This window comes from Physeter macrocephalus, chromosome 12 (assembly GCF_002837175.3).
Source record: "Physeter macrocephalus isolate SW-GA chromosome 12, ASM283717v5, whole genome shotgun sequence".
NCBI classification, from domain to species: Eukaryota; Metazoa; Chordata; class Mammalia; order Artiodactyla; family Physeteridae; genus Physeter; species Physeter macrocephalus.
The window spans coordinates 58,579,925-58,601,520 of NC_041225.1; the positions used below are offsets into that span (position 1 = coordinate 58,579,925).

A 21,596-nucleotide genomic window follows, 5' to 3' on the forward strand; every position below is an offset into this window, starting at 1 on the left:
GGACCTAGAGTCTGTCATACAGAGTGAAGTATGTCAGAAGGAGAAAAACAAATACTGCATGCTAACACATATATATGGAATCTAAGAAAAAAAATGTCTGAAGAGACTAGGGATAGGATGGCAATAAAACACAGACCTACTAGAGCATGGACTTGAGGATATGGGGAGGGGGAAGGGTAAGCTGTGACGAAGAGAGAGAGTGGCTAACTGATTCACTTTGTTGTAAAGCAGAAACTAACACACCATTTTAAAGAAATTATACTCCAATAAAAATGTTAAAAAAAAAAAAACTAAGACTAAATGGCTGTTTTCTGAAATACAGTCTGAATTCCATTAAATGGACTAGAGGACATAATTTTTCCTCAAGCCCTAGGATCCTGGAAGGATTGCTGTGCTATCTAATGTACATATTATTGGATAGAACACACAGAATAAAAGACGAGAAAAGACAGAACACTTATTTAAAAAAAAAAAAGAAAAAATATATGTTGCCTGCCTGCTCTAAGCAATAGTAATTTTAAATATATACTCATGATATCTGGAGCAAGGGAAATTTTTATAGCAGAACAAACTGGGAAAATTCCCAAGAGACTCAATCTCGTACTTTTTTTGTTTCAAGGACAGTATATTTCAGACACCTCAAGGAGAAAGGTCAGGTGTGTACATTAGGTTAGGAAGAGGGAAAACCTGTTTTCCTTCTCATCTTGCCCCTTTCTTGAATAGCATTAGAGAAAAGGGACTGAAAATATTTCTTAAAAAATTTTTAAGTAAAACTCTGTATTGTAATGATGGGCTATACTCAAAACAAATATTGGGTTAAAGCCTGGTATTCCTAATGAAATTATTAACCTTTAAAGAAAAACAGTTTCCTCTAGTCAAACTTTTGTCATCTACCAACCTACTTGGACTTGCCTTCAAAGAACTCAGAAGCAAAGTCACACGCCATCTTGCCTTGCCAGAAAGATAATTAAGATATTTGCTAGACAAGGAAAATGAGGAGAATAAACTTCAAGTTTCTACAAGAAGTTCAAAAATCCCTAAGAAATAAGCTTTATTAAACCATGTTATAGAACAATTAAATATTAGATGAGTACAAATTAAATGCTCATATGTGCAGCTATCTAAAACATTCATACCCCTTGAAAAGTCAATAAAGAAGATACAAAGAGAAGTAGTAGTATGTAATAGTTATCTAGTGCTGTGTAACAAATAACCCCCCAACATTTAGTGACTTAAAACAACATTTATTATCTCACAGGATAATAAATGAGTCAGAAATCCAGGTGCCACTTAAGTAGATTCTTTGTTTCAGCGTCACAGGCTGCAATCAAGGTTTTCCTTGGGGTTTGACTGGGGAAAGTTTCATTTCCAAGCTCACTTACATGGTTGTTGGCAGGAATTACTTCCCCACAGCTGCTGGCCAGAGGCTGCCCTCAGTCCCTTGCTTTGTGAGCCTTTTCATAAAGCAGCTCACACATGGCAGCTTGCTTCATTAATGCAAATGAGTGAGAAGATCCAGAGAAAGAGTGCAAACAAGATGGAAGTGCCAGGCTTTTATAACCTAATTCCCAGAGCCATATCCCATCACTTTCGCTAGATGCTACGCATCAGAAGTGAGTTACTAGGTCTAGTCCGCTCACAAAGAAAGGGTGGTTCACAAGGGCATGAATAACAGGAGGAAGAGACCATTGGGAGCTATTTCTGAAACTGTCTACAACACAGAATTTGTAAACAAATTTGGCCGAAACCTGAGGACTAAGAGGCACTAAATGCATAGTCCACATCTGAAGAGAACCACCAAAGGTTAGAGTCAGAAAGTTTCCCTGGGATCACAAGGAGACCACAGAAATGGTTTTACTACCACAGGCATCTATTCCTACCCATCTCCCCAGCCTCTAAGAAAGGAGGCTGAGGCGGGATGGCAACAGGATGAAGAGGCTACTCTTCCCACCTCCTATCCTCATCTGCAGACAACTCTACAAGCCAGGGAGGAGGGAAGATGCCAAGCGAATCACCATAGAGATTGGGGATGCCTGCAAGAAAGGGGGACCACCATTCGATTCAGTAGTGGAATTATGGTCAAGAAAGGGCAGTTGCTGATCTACCTCTGTGCCTATGGAAGAGAAAAGGAAGCTGGAGAGAGATGACAGGCAGAGGGTGTGGGGTGCCCCACAGGTGATCAATCTTCACTTCTACTCTTGGGGTGCTCAAGGTGGGTAAGTTTCCCATACATCAAATGGACATGATGGATGGTAGCTGGGCTGTAGCCATTTTGCTAGTACAACCATAAAAAATGTCAATGCTTCATAAAAACACACCACACACAAATACACACACGTGTGTGCACATACACATATACACACAGGTGCAAGAGGCTGTGGGGTACCTATCAGTGGCATCAATTTAAAGCGAAAAAATGGGTAGAAGTGAAGTTGGAGTCATAGCTGCCAAGGTAGGAAGCTGTGTAGCGAGAAGGCCCCAAAGCTCCTCCAAGCCCCTGACCCACCTCACACATTTATATGCACATGGGGCAGTCAACATTTGGACACCTGCCATGCAGAGGGTATAGATGACTAATATTTGTTAACCAGAGAAGCAGCAGTAACTCAAATGAAGGAGACTACCATAGCGATCTCTTAGGTAAAGACACTCTCTCCTTCCTTCCCATCCTAACACTCTGGGGCCTGGTATGTGGAAAAGGGAAGAGGTAGAACTTTGAAAGAGATTTAAGCTGGATAAAACCTTTAAATACTTAATATGACTAGGAAATTACACAATCTGACCAAGTTCTGTTGAGAAACAGGAAAGGGAAAGTCAGAAGACCATAGCTGAAAATGATAGGAAACAAAAGAATAAAAATAAGAATGGTTTCATGTTTGTAATGGCAAAGAATTGATACTATTCAATGAATCATTGATTCCAGTTCTTTAGTTGAACATTTTTTTTACCACAAATAATAACCAAGAGCATTATAACTATAATACAATACAAAAGACCCTAGTCTCTTTTTTTTGGATCCTGTTTTCTTCAGGATTACTCTACAATTTTTCTCTTAGTATCTTAACAACTGGAATGAAGAATCAGGTGGATCAGGTGGAGGGAACAGTAAATTTACTCTCTTAAAGGACCACAACCTTTGTGCTTCCTATTTACATAATCCTATGCCTAAAGACAAATTCTTTTATTTCAAAAATATTTAAAATCATGCAAAATAGAATTCGTCATCAACACCTACTTTGTGCCTAGTACTGCGCTAAGCACCGTGGGTATATAAAAAGTAAAAGTAAACACAGAAAATAGTGAACAAAGCAAAACAAAAGATAATGTAATTCAATGCTAAGAATAAGAAAAGAGTTCATTGGGGTCATGCATTTAGGCATGCTTCATAGAGAAAATTAAGACTTGCTAGATAGTTAATATTATCTTTAAGTTTATTAAGTACATATACCTTGACCAATTATTTACAGAGCTAACCTTGGTATATTATGTAGTTCTGCTGTTTATATTTTCCCAGACCCCTAACATCCCTATAAATCATTTAAAATGCAACAGAATGGAGACTTAGCTTGCACAACTGGGTGAGAATTTTATGAGATCATTTCTACTGAAGTAAATCAGTTGGATCTCTAAGCCATGGCATTTAATTACTTTATTTTACTAGCTAAATCCAACCTAGGAAAACATTTTATTATGCAGTAGATTTCACATCTATAAGGCTCTAGGTTTATATATTGAAAGAGATATGTAACTGATAAAATGGGAGCAGTTATAGCTCTAGAACTAAAAGTATCCTTATTACTTAAATGTATCAAGACAGATTACTATTGACTAATAATTTAGAAGAGTAGAATGCCCTTGAGTGGATATGTCAGTTCAGTATATCCTGACTTGTTGCAAGTTGTTTATTGCTTGTGACATATAAATCCTCATGAACTGGTTCTTTTCTATTTATTATGGGGAAAGAGTATTACTAAAATGTCTTTAATCAAACAATGCATAATATTGTTCTGTGTGTTTTTAAAATTTACACAGATATGAATGAACTATAAGTATCCTTTTGCAACTTGCTTTTCACTCCACAACATGATATTGGGATACACACCAACTTCTGGGGAAGAAGAGAGAAAAAGAAGGGAGAGGGATGGTGCTTTAGCTGTATTTGTAATTTGTATTTCTTTGAGATGGGGGTGGGGAAAGAAAGAGGAGGAGAAGAAGGGGCAAGGGAGGAGGGAGAGGACAGAGGAAGACAGAAGGCAGAGATCTGAAGCAAATATGATATGGTTAAATATTTCTTCAAATAGAGAGGGGGATATGTAAATATCAGTTATATATTTTCATACTGTACTGTAAGTTTGATCATTTCTTACCAATTTTTAAATTTAATTATCTTTTAAACAAAGTCATGTCACATGTCACAGAACAATGTTTTAAGCATGTCCCATATTAACAAATAATGTTCTAACTAGAAGTTCTAGACTACTGGTTAAAACAGGTCTCCTAAAGCTTTGTAGTAGTCAAACTCTATTTGTCTGAGAACTTATCAAGTTCAAGATATATAAACTTGAAGACAGTAAAACTCTACCCTTTATAAAGTGCTTCTGGAGATTTGCTCTTTGACAGACTTTGCTAGACCATGGTGAATTAGAATGTTCCAATCTTTTCATAATATTTCATTTGATGGTCCCTATGGAAATAAAATCCATGAAGCAGCATACTGAAAGACAAGCTTTCTAAAGTGAAATATGCCTCAGGCTAAAGGTTTGAGATATCTTCTAAGACTTCTTACAAAGATGATAACCAATAATTAGTATTGTCTGTTACTGACAGACAGATTACACATGTAGGTATATCCAAATGGATTAAAAGACAAGAATTGGATCACTGTCATGGGAACCAAGGAAAGTGTAGCTACCCATCGCTCCAATCACTGAGAACAAAAGTAGAACATGGAAGGGCAGGGCTCACCTTTCATATAGATTCAAGAGCTGCCAGAGCTTCTGGAGCCCACAAACCAACACTAGCACAAACCACATCTACTCAACAGCCTTACTTCAGATGCCATGCATTGCATTCTGTATTCTTAGATATTAAAGACACGTAAACCCACAATTTGTTGACACTCTTGTTTTGAGTTCATTATTGTTCTATAAATATCCCCTTGCCTTCTCTGTGACATTCACGGGTTCTTCTGAATATCTGATGCCAATTTCCAATTTAACTTCAGGGCAGTAGTCATAGGTAGCAATTATAGTATTCTGTCATTTTTGAAGTGTAATATTCCACAGGCAGCAGAAGAAAGTCTGATACGGAGCCAGGGTCTACTTTCCTTTCTTCCTCTCTACCACCATCACATACAGATGTATCAGAATTTCTGTAGAGTTTGGCTGGTAGATACAGAATGGATAAACAACAGGGTCCTACTGTATAGCACAGGGAACTATATTCAACATCCTGTGATAAACCATAATGGAAAAGAATATGAAAAAGAATGTATATATATGTATAACTGAGTCACTTCACTATACAGCAGTAATTAACACAACATAATTCAACTATATTTCAATAAAAAACAAATTAAAAAAAGAATTTCTATAGAGTCTGGAATAACTCAAGGGAATAACAACTTGAGGTTAACCTGAACGTTATATGTTAAATGTGACTTTCCTCACAGTTTGTCATCTGGTGGGAGGTAAAGAGAAGGATCCAAGGAATTAAACCTTCTCAGGGAACCGCTTTATGGACAGTACCTCTTCCCTCATGTGAGCTCTTTCCTCTCAATCCTCCCCTTAAACTGCCTCAATCTTCCCACCTTCCTCAGGAGAATTTCCATCCTTTCTAAGAATTCTGCCCTTTATCCAAAGACATTGATTTCATTACAAGATCCATCCCTCCTTCTTCCAGCAGTACATTTCCAGAGTAGAAGGAGGTGTTTCAACTGGCCATCAGCAATGTCTGTTAACAAACACCCAGGATCTGGGGACAGTACACCTTTAAAATCACGTGCACGCGCGCGCGCGCGCACACACACACACACACACACACACACACACACACACACACACAGAGCTGATGAACATTCGTGCTGAATGTCAATACTGTCTAAACTCATAAAGAGGATGAAAGATATTTCTATAACTATCTCGTCATTTGTTATATTCCTGTCCCTCAAAATAGCCAGTATTCTGCTGCTTCATCATCATTCAAACTGCGTCTAAGTAAGGAAGCCGCTCTTACCAAGCCACATGCCTGTTAACAACTGCTCCCTTAAGGACACAAAGAGAAGCTTGAGGAGTATTCAGAAATGCTTAATGAAGTGTACTGCTACTAACAAGTTGCACTAATTAGCTGTGGTCATTTACACACAGCCAGGGCAGTAGAGGCTTGCAGACAGGGTGAGCTCTATGCAAAGCTGAAGCTGAAGAAATTGCAATTTATCTTCTGGACTATCACCTGCTACCCATCTCCCTCTACACCCAAATACATGCATACACACCTAGGACTATTATTCTGCTCAGATACTCCCTCCATGCACTAAATTCCAGCTGCTTCCCCCCAATTCTATGCCTCCTCCCTCATTGACTTTCATCCTAGGTTACCTGTATGAAATTGCTCTCTGCTTACCACTTCCAGGAAAAGATGTAATAAATGTGTTTTCACGTAAGGGTTATAACTACTTGAAGCTTAATTTTTTATCTCTTCCCAGGATCATTAGCTCAAAGCCATGCAATATTAATGATAGATTAATATTAATGTCACTGGTAATTTCATGCACCAGTGATATGCTGATGGGAAAGAAGTATTGTTACCCCAAATTCTCACTAAATAGAGGATACCTGCTCATTCCCGGTAGGTAAATAATCCTGTCTGGTTCTCTAGGGTTGCAAATTATTTTCATAAGACATGACTTAGCAACTCAAATAAAGGTTAACATCTGAAAATTTACAAAACTACTGTTGAAGATTTATGTACATTCGTTGTCTATATATTCTCAACTGCCATTTACTTTTTTTTTTTTTTTTTTTTTTGTGATATGCGGGCCTCCCCCTGCTGTGGCCTCCCCCGTCGCGGAGCACAGGCTCCGGACGCGCAGGCCCAGCGGCCACGGCTCACGGGCCCAGCCGCTCCGCGGCATGTGGGATCCTCCCAGACCGGGGCGCGAACCCGGTTCCCCTGCATCGGCAGGCGGACGCGCAACCACTGCGCCACCAGGGAAGCCCTGCCATTTACTTTTTAATCCAGTGCAGTTTGGAGCTTTTACAATCACTACTAAAACTATTCTCACCAAAATTACCAACTTATTCATTGCTAAATAAGTGGAGAATTTTCTGACTTCAGATTAGCTTCTCTTGACCCTTTTGACCATTTCTTCCTTCTTAAAACTCTTCTTTTGTATCTGTGGCTCTCTTCATGTTCCTCCTACTTCTCTGTTCCATCCGTCTCAGTATCCTTGTGGAATCTTCTCCTCTGCCCTTCCCTTTGAATGTCAGAGTTGTCCATGGTTCTCTCTCTAGCTCTCATTTTACTCTAAAACTTTTCCTAGTATGACCTTACCCATTTTTAACCATATATACATATATATATAGTATATATGCTTGTATGTATGTATATATATACATACATATGTATAAATATGCCAATAATTCTCAAATCTATATCTCCATCCCAGATCTTAATCTCCACATATTTCTAACCCTCTAGTTAATGTTTCCACTAGAATATTCCACAGAGACCTCAAACTCAGCACACACAGAATTCATTATTTTTTTCCAACAAAAACAGCCACTTCTTGGGATCCCAATTGCAATGAATGGAATTTCCACTCACCCAACTGCCCAAGCCAAAAACTTAAGTCTCATGACATTTTCCTTTCTGTTAGCCTCCTAATCTAATCAAGCACCAAGCCCTGTTGATTTTAGCTCCTTAGTATCTTTCCAAGAATCCTCTCATTACCAGCCCCAGTGCCATTTCTTTCACATCATTTATCTCTCTTCTGGATAACTTTGTGAGGCAGATGCATATCATAACGTTTGAAAGCATGGATTCTGGAGCCAGATTGACTGCATTCAAATCCCAGCTCTGCCTCTTACCAACTGTACTACCCTGGAAAACTATTAATCTCTCTATTCTATTACAAAGCAAAGATGAGAAAAAGAAAAACGCAACTCACCTCATAATATTGCTGTGAGGATTAAATAAATTAACATATGTAAAGTGCTTTGGGAGAGTGTCTGGCACATAGTGAGCGCTCATTAAGTGTGAGCTATTATTAGCAAGACAACAGCCACCTGACTGGTTTCCCTTCCTCTAGCCTCACTGCTTTTCAATCTGTTCCCCAGTTGGCGGTCAGTGTCAACTTTCTAAAATGAAAATCAGAACGTGTCATCCCTGGCTTTAAATATTCAGTGTCTCCATCACTCATACACCATCCCTAAACTCTTCAAGACTGATATTTCCCCTATGAGTTCCAACAACACCTCTGTATACCCATATTATAGCACTTAGAAGACGGCATTTTATTTGCCTGCTCATTTATTTATCTGTCCTATAAAACTATAAGCAACTCAAGAGTTTCTTTTAATTATTGAGTCTACTTATCTACATTGCCAAGCACACACTAGGTATTCAATACATAGTCAATGAATGTGAATTACCTATGAATTCTGATTAAAAGAAAAATAAGAAAAACTTGCATTCTTCTGTGTATATTCAATCAATTGAAACCCAGAAACTCTGGGAAACAAATATTTTTCTGCATTAAAATTACCCATTTTATTGCATCAGCATTTTCTCTGCTGATTTACTACTGCGTGGGTAGTATTTGCAAAAGTTCCATTCTCTGTTACATACTGCCTCAGGAATTCAAAATTAGAGTTATAACTTTTCTGGATTTTTCGATTAAAAATATTGCTTTTCTCTTGTTATTAAATTGATTTGAGATTCCCTGTTCAATATGGAGCTAAAGAGGAAGAACTCTTGATGTAGACTTTAGAGTTTAAAGATCCCGTCTTTTCCCTCCAACAAAAGTAATACCCAAATAAATTAAAAAGAATATGACTTAGGACGCTGGCCAAGATGGTAGGGTAGGAAGACCCTGAGCTCACCTCCCACTATGGGCAAACCAAACTACAACTCTTTACAGAGCAACTATCTATGAGAAATATGAGAAATACCCCAAGAATAGTGGAAAAGATTTCCCACACTAAAGATATAAAGAAATAACCCCAACAAGATGGACAGAGGGGGCAGAGACGCAGTACAGTCAAGACACACACCTCCAGTAGGTGACCCACAAATGGGAATATAATCACAATTGCAGAGGTTCTCCCCAAGGAGTGAGGGGTCCAAGCCATACATCTAGCTCCCCAGCCTAGGGGAGCTGCCAGAGCCCCCAGAACATCTGGCTTTGAAGTCCAGTGAGGCTTGCAAATGGGAGAGCCAGAGGGATGTAAGAAAGACTTCGCTCTTAAAGGGCACATGCAAAATCTCACATGCTCCAAGACCCAGTGCAGAGGCAGTAATTTGAAAAAAGCCTCGGAACTTCCCTGTTGGCGCAGTGGTTAAGAATCCGCCTGCCAATGCCCTGGACGTGGGTTAGAGCCCTAGTCCGGGAAGATCCCACATGCCGCAGAGCAACTAAGCCCGTGCTCCACAAATACTGATCCTGTGCACTAGAGCCCGCGAACCACAACTACTGAAGCCCACATGCTCTAGGGCCCACATGCTGCAACTACTGAATCCCACACGCCTAGAGCCCGTGCTCAACAAGAGAAACCACCACAATGAGAAGCCTGAGCACCGCAATGAAGAGTAGCCCCCACTCGACACAACTAGAGAAAGCCCGCATACAGCAACAAAGACCCAACTCACCCAAAAAATTTAAAAAAAAAAAAAAGAAAGCCTGGGTCAGACCCACTTGCTGATCTTACAGAGCCTCCAGGAGAGGCAAGAGGTGACTAGGACTCCCCCTGGGGACACAGACACTGGTGGCAGCCATTTGGGGGAGCTTGTTTTCCCACAGGACACTCAATGGTGCTGGCAAGCAAAATTTTGGAATCCTCCCTCTAGTCTATTAGCAGAGGGGGGGTTACCCACCCACCAGCCACTTGGCAACAGTCCCAAGACCCCTGCAAGCTAAGGAGCCAGCCACATATGAATCCAGCCCCACCTACCAGAAGATGATGATGAACCCAGAAATATGAGTAGGAATTTGCCTGATAAAGAGCGGGAAGATGGATTCACACATGTGTGAGGAACTAGCAGAAATCTTATAAAGCTAGAGCAGAAAGAGCAAGGTAAAATAACAGAGGAGGCAGGAGAAGAAGTCAGCCACAAAAAGAGTTTGAGCATTATGGAAAAGGCAATGAGAAGTCACTGGAAGGTGATCTGCAAAGGAAATTTTCTAACAACTACAGTATGGAGACTAGATCAAAGAGAGAAAAGAGTAGAACCACAAGATGAACTTGGAAGGAAACTATTTCAGTATTCCAAATATGAGATGCTAGCATGGAGATGGTGGGATGCAGAGAAGAGAACATATTTGAGGGACATTTATGAGAGTGGATCCACAGGACTTAGTGAGGTACTGGAGATGGGTGGGTGAGAGAAAGGGAGAAGCCAAGGGTGATACTCAGGAGGCAGCATAACGAGAGCAATAGAGGAACCACAACACTGAACCTCTGTCATCAGCATATGATGGAAAATTACAGATAAAAATATTAAATGTGCTAATGTTTAGCAGCTCATACCACCAATCAATCAATGATTTATGAGAACAGATGAATACATTTATAATGAAACTATTAACATTTGAGATGTAATATTAACATTCTAATATAGAATATTAAAAGATAAGGACAGAGGAACATCTGCTCAAATTTTGAACATATGCACACAGAAGTATCTTGACATGCAAAGAAGGTAGCACCGAAAACTAAAGCAGACATCCAAGAATTTAAACACAGAATGGGAATAAGAGTCAGTACTAAGGAGTCTTACAGAAGCATCTCTTTTAGTCAACCATGTTTTTAAACTTGGAGGAGTGTGGGTGTTAGAATAAGTGGGCAAGGATCAGGAACTAACCAGAAGAGAATCAAGGAACCACTCCCTTAAAATTCTGAAAACAAGGAATTTGTATCAGTGACAGCATCGAAATGAGTACATTAAAGAAGCTACCTTTGAAAGGAAATGAATTCAGGGCAGGAAGAATGTCCATTTTTGTTCCTCTGATCATCTATTACCTGTGAGAATATGATTTTCTGGAATTTGAAACAGAGGCTATAACTGCCTTCATAGTAACTTTTACTTACTACAATGTCAACTACTTTAAATCATTTTAAATATACTATTGAACTCAATTAAGAGTATATTCATCTTCGAAATAAAAATATCTTAAAGATTCTATAGAGGCAAAATGGAAGTAGAAAAGCAAAGATCTATTATTTTGTGTATGGGATAAAATATGGTCTTACATACCTTTTTGATAGACAGATTTACTATTCCTATGATTCTCATCTATGATGTCTTTATCACCTATATTTTGGAGATCACTGTCTACCAAAAACTTACATTCATTACATATTAATTTATTCCTTTCCCTATCTTTATTCATCAAAAGCCTTTGTGGCTGCCAATCAGAACCACCGATGAGCATGAATAACCACCCCGAATTAATGTAACTCCATACAAAAACAAAGAACCTGCTTGGCATTTTAGTCAGTTTGTGCAAGTTTACACATCTTCAATTTCCATTAGGCTTTCTAAAATACTGAAAGTAGCTTACAAATCCCCATTACTAACTTTTAGGACCCCAATTGGGACAATGCCGCCATAAGGTCGGTACAGCCATAATCCAAGTGTGTAACTGTGCACTGGCTTGTAAGTGGTGACAAACTTTCCCAGGAGACAATAGGGAAAAGAGTTTCTCTGCAGTTTCGCAAAATCTTATGACAGTCTGCAAGGACTACAGAGAAAATCTGCATTATAACACACTAGGGTATCGCTAGATGATATGAGTTAAAATTCTTTAATCAGTAATTTGAATAGTCACCACACGGAAAAAAGTAGCGCTTGCTTGAGAAATTAATGCTATTGTTCCATTATTCCAACTATCTAAAAGAAGAAAGACTGGCATTTAAAAAAACTATATTCATTTGCATAACATTGTTTTCTTCAATGGCTCTGTCATTATCAAGATGGCAGGGTAGAATGGTTTGAAAATCTTGTTTCAAGTTTGTCTGACAATGATCTTGGTAATTCAGAGAAATAGAAGCAAAGCTAGCTGAAGTATTCAGAAGGTTGCCTGGATCTGTCATTACACATTTTTCCCTTTCACTCTATAAATTAAGTGGTTCCTCATCCAGGATAAATGTATGGCACCATGATATGGAATGAGGAATCAGAATACTTGTTTCAAGTCCAAGTTCTACTGTCAAATAGCTGTGTCACCTTAAACAAGTCACATAAAGTCCATTGGCCTTAGTTTCCTCATCCATTAAATGTAAGATTAACTTATCTCTAAATTCCCTTTAATTCTAAAGTACTAACTATGCTTATTTTAATAGGAAAAAAAAAGTATTCAGTTTTAGCGATCAAGTATATTTAAAAGCAAACCAAATCCTAAATGTCAGCTGAGGAACTGAAGTATTATGTTTTCCCATCACTCACTGCTTTCTGACCAAGCCTGTATTTCTAACTCAAGAATTATATTCCATGAAGTCAGGCTCACTGGGTGTTTTGCTGATGAAAAGAGTAATGACAAGTATTTCGGGTGTGAAATTCAGTTAAACAATTGCATTTCCACTTGGAATACACATACTTCACAACTTCAGAGCCCATTATAACTTGTACCTACTACATGTTTACTCTGTCAATTATAACCTTTTGAAAATTTAATTTTAAAATTTTACTGTTGATAAAACTACAGTTGAACCTATATAATAAAGCATTGAAAAAGATTATTCCTGAAAAAAGTATTTGGTACCCTAAACTAAAGGTGACTGTAGTTGTAAAGCCAATGCCCTCTCTAGGCCTGTTCATATTATAATCATAGTCTCTCTTGTCTCTGTCTCTCTCTCTAAACTGATACAGAGCAATTATCTCAGGTGACTAAAGGTGACTGGGCATTGCCTCTTACTCTGATGTCCCAAGGTTAACTATTATGATCTTCCCCATCAGGCTTGAGTGTCCTCATTGGCTAACCAAGCTTGGAGATCAGCAGTTACTTTCACAGGAACCAGGTCCTGGATGAGAAAAAGTCTGGATTCCTAGTGAGACGCTCCTTCCTGTTAAAGTCCATACTTTTTACTTAGAATTTTCTCTCACTGTGACCTCAGGTACCTAGATCTTGCCTGAGTTTTAACTGCCTGGATCCAAGACTTATTTTTATGCCCTTGTTTCTTAAATTAGTGTGCTAACCACTCCTTTGTACGAGGGTTAAACCAAAAAAAGTATGTATAACCATAGGATAAATAATGATGCAAATTCCTAGAGAATCAAGCCTTGTCTTGATAGCAATAGAAAAATGTTTTTATTTAAACAAACGTGGACATACTATGAAGTATAGCATACAGCAAAATATAAATGATTTTTTAAAATTAAACTTGAGATTTCAAAGTATTTCATTTTTGTACCAAGCAAGTTTCTCCGATTGTGTTTATTGATTCACCTCACCTGTTAGAGATATTTCAGGAGAAATTTTTGGGGGGTGGGCAATGACTTACTATATTAACAACTCCTTCTCCCATGCTTTTACAATTCTTTGGGGACATTACTCACATTGCATTTCAATTATCTGATTGCATGCCAAGCTCCTTTACTTTGCTGGCTAAACCAAGATAAAGTCAAAATCCCTGACAGCAAATTCCCCTAGTGACAAAATGAATTGCTGTTATTTACAAAATGGGACTCAATCTAAGCTAATGTAAGTGCCATCTTGACTAAATCAGCTCTCTTTGACATTATGTAGGATTATGAAATATAATTTCCATATATTTCAAAAGACTGCAGTGTCATCTTTTTAATGATCTGGTCCTATCGGGCAATATATTAAAATTTCTTTAATGTGATCTTAGACAGTGTTGACATTATGGAATTTAAAGATTTTTAAAAATAGAAAATTATTTCAGAAAAGCAAGCACAAATGTAAAAGAAAAATTTTTTAGTCAAGCACACGCAGTTGATGATGATCAAGTTCAAACTGCGGACATGTTTTCAGTTTAAATGACCACACTGGGACAAAATATTAAAATTCTTTAGTGAGAATCAATATAAAGTAAAATATTAGTTTGCACTGTACCATTAGGAGAAAAGAAAAAAAGAAATTTCCATTTTCAAAGTGAAACTTAAAGAATGTGAACCACAGCATACGAATCACAGCTTGTTTTCATAGTAGAAAAGAAGTAGAAAGCAGATAGTCTACCTTTTCAATTGACTCTTTGCAGATAGACATAATCAATCCCTTGGTTATAGAAAGGACTGTCCCATAAAGAGGCTCTGATCTGCTGCTACGTCTTTCTATTTAGTGCATAACTCTGGGAAATGCAATTTGGTATGATAAAAAAGCTTCCTGAGAATAGCCACCACTGGGTACTAAAGCATATAACTAAATGGCGTCTCCAAACCACAGGGTCTCAGGTCTGATCTGGATACAGAGAGATGGCCTGGGCTATGTGGGGTCTCAAGTCCAACCAAGAGCATGATTTAGTCACGTTTCACTTTCAAATTTATTAGCATTTTCTTAAGCTTACATATATTCTCAGCCCACAAGACCGGGTAGCTGGTCAAATGCTCACAAGTTGTTCCCATGATATCTCTCTTACAACAATGATGCTTTAGCAAAAGTGATCAATGTGTGTTTGTTATTCAAATATTATGGATCACACACTGATTACTATTGAACTATTTACTTTCCTGTATTCAGATTTCTTCAAGGCCCAAACAAACTATATTTAGTTCATGGAGAAATAACTAATAAATGCTTATTTTCATGGCTACTTTTGGGGATTCCAGGAATCTCATTTGACGTTTGTTACTTCAAAAGCGACTTTAATGATGCCAAATTTATTCTGTGCATGTGTCAAAGTAAAAGCTAACAATTAAATAAGCCAGATTATTCTTACTTGTGGAGCTGCAACAGGCACAATACCAACTCTAAATGTCACATTCAAGAGAAATGAATTCAGGTTATTGAAGCTCAGAATCCCCAAAAGGTGAAAACTTACATCAATAGAAACTCTTTCCACACCTATACAGAAAAGGCACAACTGGTGTATCAAGTTCATCACTTTGTCATTACGCATTGGGAGCATTCAATTCCCCTAGAAAGAACACAGTGAAAACCTTATCAACTTATTCACCAGCCTCATTGGGACACAGGCAGGTGGAAGTGAAGCGAGAAAGGGAAGGTTATAACATTCTCATGGAACAAAAGTGCTAGACAGAGAGCATGTGATTCTTTTCACACAGAGGTTCCCAACTGCTAAAATTTCCAGTTCCCTCTTTCTAGTGGGTCCTATTTAAAACAGAAACCCAGTGTTACTAAAGCAGACAAAAATGGAAGTCAAATTGGCACCTGCAAGAAAGTTTTGAAAGTAAAATGCTAAGAACTTCAGGACCCAGTTAAAATATATATATATGGAAGCATAAAATGCCATCAGCAATTGGCATGAAGTATACCGAGCTTGGAATACCTTTGTATGAAGTTTAAAACTAAAAATGTACTCTTTATAAGTTTCCATCGATATACTAAGTCACTCAATAAGAAGTTTATCAAATAGCCTACAAGGGATATTCCATAAAAGATAAAGAGTGTGGGTGTTATCTTGTTTTTCAAGCGCCTTCATTATTTGAAGTAAATTTATAATGCTAGAGGTATCCCACTGTAGCCCTTCAGAAAACAGTGATGCTGGGAACAGCTTACATCACTAATGTTATAAAGTAGAGGAGAAGTAGGCTGCTTCACCTCACAATGCATGTTGTGAGTAAACTCATATTAGTTAAGGCAAAGTTAACAAGAATAATTATCAGGATTTCTACATCCTACAAACCTGGCCGTTTTTTTTGTTTTGTTTTGTTTTTTGTTTTTTTTTTGTGTGTGTGTGTGTGTGTGGTATGCGGGCCTCCCTCTGCTGTGGCCTCTCCCGTTGCGGAGCACAGGCTCCAGACGCGCAGGCCCAGCGGCCATGGCTCACGGGCCCAGCCGCTCCGCGGCATGTGGGATCCTCCCAGACCAGGGCGCGAACCCGGTTCCCCTGCATCGGCAGGCGGACGCGCAACCGCTGCGCCACCAGGGAAGCCCAAACCTGGCCATTTTGAATAATCATATCTTCCAATCCAGTTGGTTTATTAAAAATTTATTTTTCCCCTTGTCAGGTCTTTCATATTTTGGCAAGTGTCGGTTTTTTTCCTCTCTTTATGTAGGTGATGGCCACAGTTTTATAAGCAGTGCACAGCTGCCTCATTCTTCTGTTCACTAATGCAAAAAGATCTGTGGACCATACGTCCGCGCCTGGGTGCCAAAGGTGCACCCTGGTCCTCAGCACGAGCCCAGTAAAACTAAGTTTAAGCAATCGAATCATCCAATAAGGCACCCCCCAAGTCATGGTGGGCAGACCCAGTGTAAAACACAAGTTGCTGGTAGACTGGGGTAGAAAAGAAAACAGCTGCAAATGGAACTTTAAAAGGTAAAAAATATGTATATCGAAATGATAAATTATAGAAATAAGTAAGATGTAGAAAATGCATAACACTGTCTTTGATCTAAACGTAGAGTTTCTGCCAGTGAATAAAGTGAAACATTGATCCATCCTAGGTACTCAGCCTTTACACCTTAGCAAGACCCCTTCCTCACTTGAGTACGTATTCATGTGTTGAGAGGTGCCTGAGTTCATGGTGAAGATTTCTTAATATGGAAGTCAAAACAGACATATGCCTCATAAGCAAGCAGATTTATTTTACCTTTGGATTTTTGCCAACTGAGGCCTTTAGAATTAAAATGAATATGATTTCCATAGGACAGCTGCAAATCTGTCTAGCAAGTAGAACAAGAGCAAGAAACGGGGGAGGAGAGGCAATCAAGCATTATTTCTAAGCTGAGCCTTGAAAATCCATAACCTGACCAAAAAGAAGACAAGACCAGCTACATAATTTGTGGGACCCAGTACAAAATAAGAATGCTGAGTCCCTTATTCCAAACTTAAGAACTCACGACAGGAAGAGCAGAGCATTAAAGCTAGTGTGGGGCCCTTCTAAGTGCAGGACTCCATGAGGGCCCTAGGAGAGGGCATCCTGGGTGGAGAAATGGTGTATGTAAAGGCTCAGGATGCAAAAGGAGTGAATGGCAGGAAAGAAGGAGCCCAGTAGTAGGGAAGAACGCCAGTCTCGTCGAGGATGGCAAGGAGTAGCAAGACTCCAAAGGAGATGAAGCACACAAGCAGGTTGGCCTGCCACAACACCATAGCTGTCAAAAGTAAACAATGAGACAGTGGATCAGAGAAAGACCGTTTGTAACTCACGGCACAGCAGACAAGCAGCAGTATCAGCATGGTAGCACCATCTCCCTTGTCCTCAAATCCCACAGAGTGATGTGAAGTCCTAGATTGCAGCTACACTTGCAGTGGGTTGCCCAGCAGTTGAGGAACTCAGGGCTAAGGGCTCAGCAACTTTTATAGCAAGCAGTAAACAGAACCAGTCCCCCTCCCCCGAGCAGAGCGGTCATATGATAGTCATGGCATTGGGATTGCCTTAATTGCTTACCCAACCAGCTACAGAAATGGCTCAGGATTCGAGCACGTTAGGCCTTGTATTTTCGCATATTCGGGGGTCCTTGGTGGACTGCCTCTCCGAACAAACAAGAGAAATGCATGTGCCCTTGAAGCAGGATCTCTGTTGTAGGTTGTGTCTGCTAAGAAGATATGCGTAAGTCCTAACCTTCGGTACCTGCGAATGTGACTTTATTTGAAAACAGGATCTTTGCAGATGGAATCAAGTTCAGATGAGGTCATACTGAATAAGGGTGAACCATAATCCAATGACCGGTATCCTTGTCTGAAGAGAGGGACAGAAACACACCACATGATGATCAAGGCAGAGACTGGAGTGATGTATCTACAAACCAACAGTACCAATGACTGTCAGCAAATGCCAAAGCTAAGAGAAAAGCAAGAAACAGAATCTCCCTGGATTAGTCTGCTTGGACTGCCATAACAAAATACCATAGACTGGATGGCTTAAACAACAGAATTTTTTCTCACAGTTCTGGAGGCTGGGAAATCTAAAATCTCTCTCTCTCTTCCTCTTCTTATAAGGCCATCAGTTCTACGGGATTGGGGCTCCACCCTGATGACTTCCTTTAACCTTAATTTCCTTCCAAAGACCCTATACATGCATATAGTCACAATGGGGAGTAGGGCTTCAATATATGAATTAGGGGGCAGGGCATACAAAGCAGTCCATTGCACTCTCTCAGTGCCTCCAAAAGGAACCAACCATGCTAATACCTTGATTTCAGACTTCTAGCATCCAGAACTGTAAGGCAATAAATTTCTGATGTTTTAAGCCACGCTGTTTGTGACACTTTGTTACAGCAGCCCTAGGAAATAAATACTATTTCCTTTGGTATGCTCAGAAGAAGATAGTAATTATACCTCTAGTATATTGAGGCAGAGAATCTGATATCAAGCTGTATAACTATGAATTCCTTACAGACCTAACCTGGTTGTTTATTATAATTCTGTTTGCATATTTAATTTGGGACACCCTGGCCTTAAATGGAAGTGTCCTTGACCCTATGGATTGAATATTTGAAGAGAAATTTAGAGCTGTTGCCAAGATCTCTTCATATCCAAATGACAGGAGGATGAGAACAACTTAGCAACCTTGACCAGTTAGGCATACTCCCTAAGGCAAATGAAACTCACCAGATGTAAGTCCCTCTTTGAAATAAGATAATTAACAGGCACCAAGGATCAGAACACTAAACTACAGTTCGAGTACACACTTCAAGCAGCAAGCTTGTCTATCCTACATTTTCTTTTTGGTAAACTGCCATTCTCACTGACAGCCTCAGTTAATAGGATTGGACCCTGACGCCATGTTTCTATCATGTTCTACCAACCCTGACCACACTGAATGAAGCTAAGGTTCAGACCTCTGGTCTGTGGGCTAAGATTTATTCTCTCTTCTCAGGGTTTCAAACTAAGACATATAAATTGGAAAGCAGCTGGAAACAGCCTCTGGATCTAGACGTTCTCATAAACTTAGAAGCTGGGGCAACCATGCTCAGACAATGTATACTGATGACCAACAAGACTGCATCTGTAGCAAAAGACAGCCTATGAAAGTAGAGGGGGTAAGGGAGGAAAGTTTCTTGGTTATTGCTGGCACCTCTGCTCTTGGGTCTGATTTTTCTTGATGTTCAGTTGTACACTGTGATTTTGTTTCTCTGAAATATCCCTCTTTCTTCATAATAAAACACCCTTACACCATTTTAATGGAATTTCTATTTCTTCTAAGTAAATATCTTATTTCCTTGATAGAGAGATATACTTCCCCAGTACATCTCAAGAGTGTCTGGAAAGATTTCATTTTTAAGGAAATGGTTCCTCAGAAGGGGCACTACTATAAATAACATTCTAGTGGGTAGGGAGGAGACAGCCACTCTGAGCTGGCCAACAGTAGAGGGAACAAAGCACCAGGAGAGCCACTGCCAAAGGAAACAGGCTCCACTTAGCTGCCTAGCCCTATGAGAACTACAGCCAATGAGAGATGCTGTGAGCCATACTGATCTATTACAGCCAAGAACTTATCACTAGGTACATCATATGATTTGCAACTTTTCTATCTCAGGGTGAGGTGTTGTGGGAGAATGGGGACATCTCCCTTTTCAATTTAAGAGCAGAAGTTAAGAGATTATTGTTCTTTTGTTATCTTTCTCACTGAGGAGGGAGAAATAGCATTGGCCCTCTAGGAAGACTGATGCAGTTTAAGGATGAGAAAACTTTGAGTCAGAACTTAAGCCACTGGTCAAGATTAAGTTCCTGTATGCAATGGACTATAGACTGGACTGAATTTATGAGGTCCTTCATTTCTCCTTAAGTGCAAATTAAGAACTAATGCATTAATTCACACATGTGATTGCTCCATTACAGACATGCGAGGTGACTGTACTATTGAACGGGCATCAAGGTCACCATGTTGAATAGGGTATTATCAGGACGTTAGTCATATACCAAGATTAAGGGAATGTTCTAGTATTAGAACTTGCAATATGGAATAGGCTACAAAGTAGAAACCCAAGACTCAAAAATTCCTAATTATACTGTCTACTGAAGTGAGGACAATTTGAAATAATTTGTCTATCAGGATTTTCACTTTTTTAGCAGGAATCCATTCATTTTCTTGATGCAGGTCCCACAAATTGATATTGACGTTTTCTTTGAAATCTGAGCCCTGGGGTGGGATCAGTTCAAAGGGCATGAAACCTGTCAGCTATGTCACTCTTTCAGCAGGAAGCAATCCTTACTTTCTGCTGTTGTTTCCTAAAAAAAGAATAATAAACCCTGTACTAGAGTCCACATTAGCTATTCACGTAAGAGATTTGCTGAACACAACATAAAGTCTGTTTTTCAAGGAGTATCTCTTCCAGAGATGTTAGGAAATAAATATACATGAACAGTTTTCCACAATGCCAGCCATGCACTAAATCTAAAAATCAAATGGTTCTATGAATCTTTCAAGCCTTTGCAGTCTAAAAGCTCCAAATCAAATAATTTTTCCCATCAAGTATGTAATCATCAACTACATGCAATTAATAGTATTATTTGAAATTATCTTGCAGTGGCTCCACCATGTGACAAGGACACTCACTTTTGAGATGCTTCATCAGGATGGGGGGAAGTAAAGAAGTAAAGAAATGTTGACTTGTCTCCGTACCGTGGCCTTTTTTTCTCCAAATCAAAGCCATCATCCGAAAAACCAAACTAAATAGTCCATTTTAAGAAGAAAAGGAGGCTTTGGGAGTAACCTATAAGCTTCATATTAAGTATTCACTTTATAAACTTAAAAGATAAAAATAGAAGTACAAAAAAATGATTCTTTTGGGATAAAAAAGATGAATTACAGGTAGTAAAGATAGAATATCTAGTCTTTTACTTTTTTCCCTAATTCATCAAATTAATGCATCTTTCAATTTAATTAAGTCTGTGAGTTCATTTTTTTAACTATTGTTCTGAAAACATAAATCCTGCTGAAATGGAATAAGAGTAGGTTAGAAAATCTCAGTTGCTCAATGGTGGAGAAAAAAATGGCAAAAGAATACACATGACACTCAACAATCCTTAATTCTTTTTTTTTTTTAAATCTTTATTTGGAGTATAATTGCTTTACAATGGTGTGTTAGTTTCTGCTGTATAACCAACTGCATCAGCTATACATATACATTTATCCCCATTTCTCCTCCCTCTTGTGTCTCCCTCCCACCCTCCCTATCCCACCCCTCTAGGTGGACACAAAGCACAGAGCTGATCTCCCTGTGCCATGTGGCTGCTTCCCACTAGCTATCTATTTTACGTTTGGTAGTGTATATGTGTCCATGCCACTCA

At 39.0% G+C, this 21,596-nt stretch overlaps 1 long non-coding RNA gene across 2 annotated transcripts in view; it reads right to left on the bottom strand.

Moving 5' to 3' along the window:
- The window catches only part of LOC102975512 (uncharacterized), a 490,990-nt gene that overhangs the window by 306,292 nt on the left and 163,102 nt on the right, over positions 1-21,596 (bottom strand). The gene's annotated exons all lie outside the window — the stretch shown is intronic.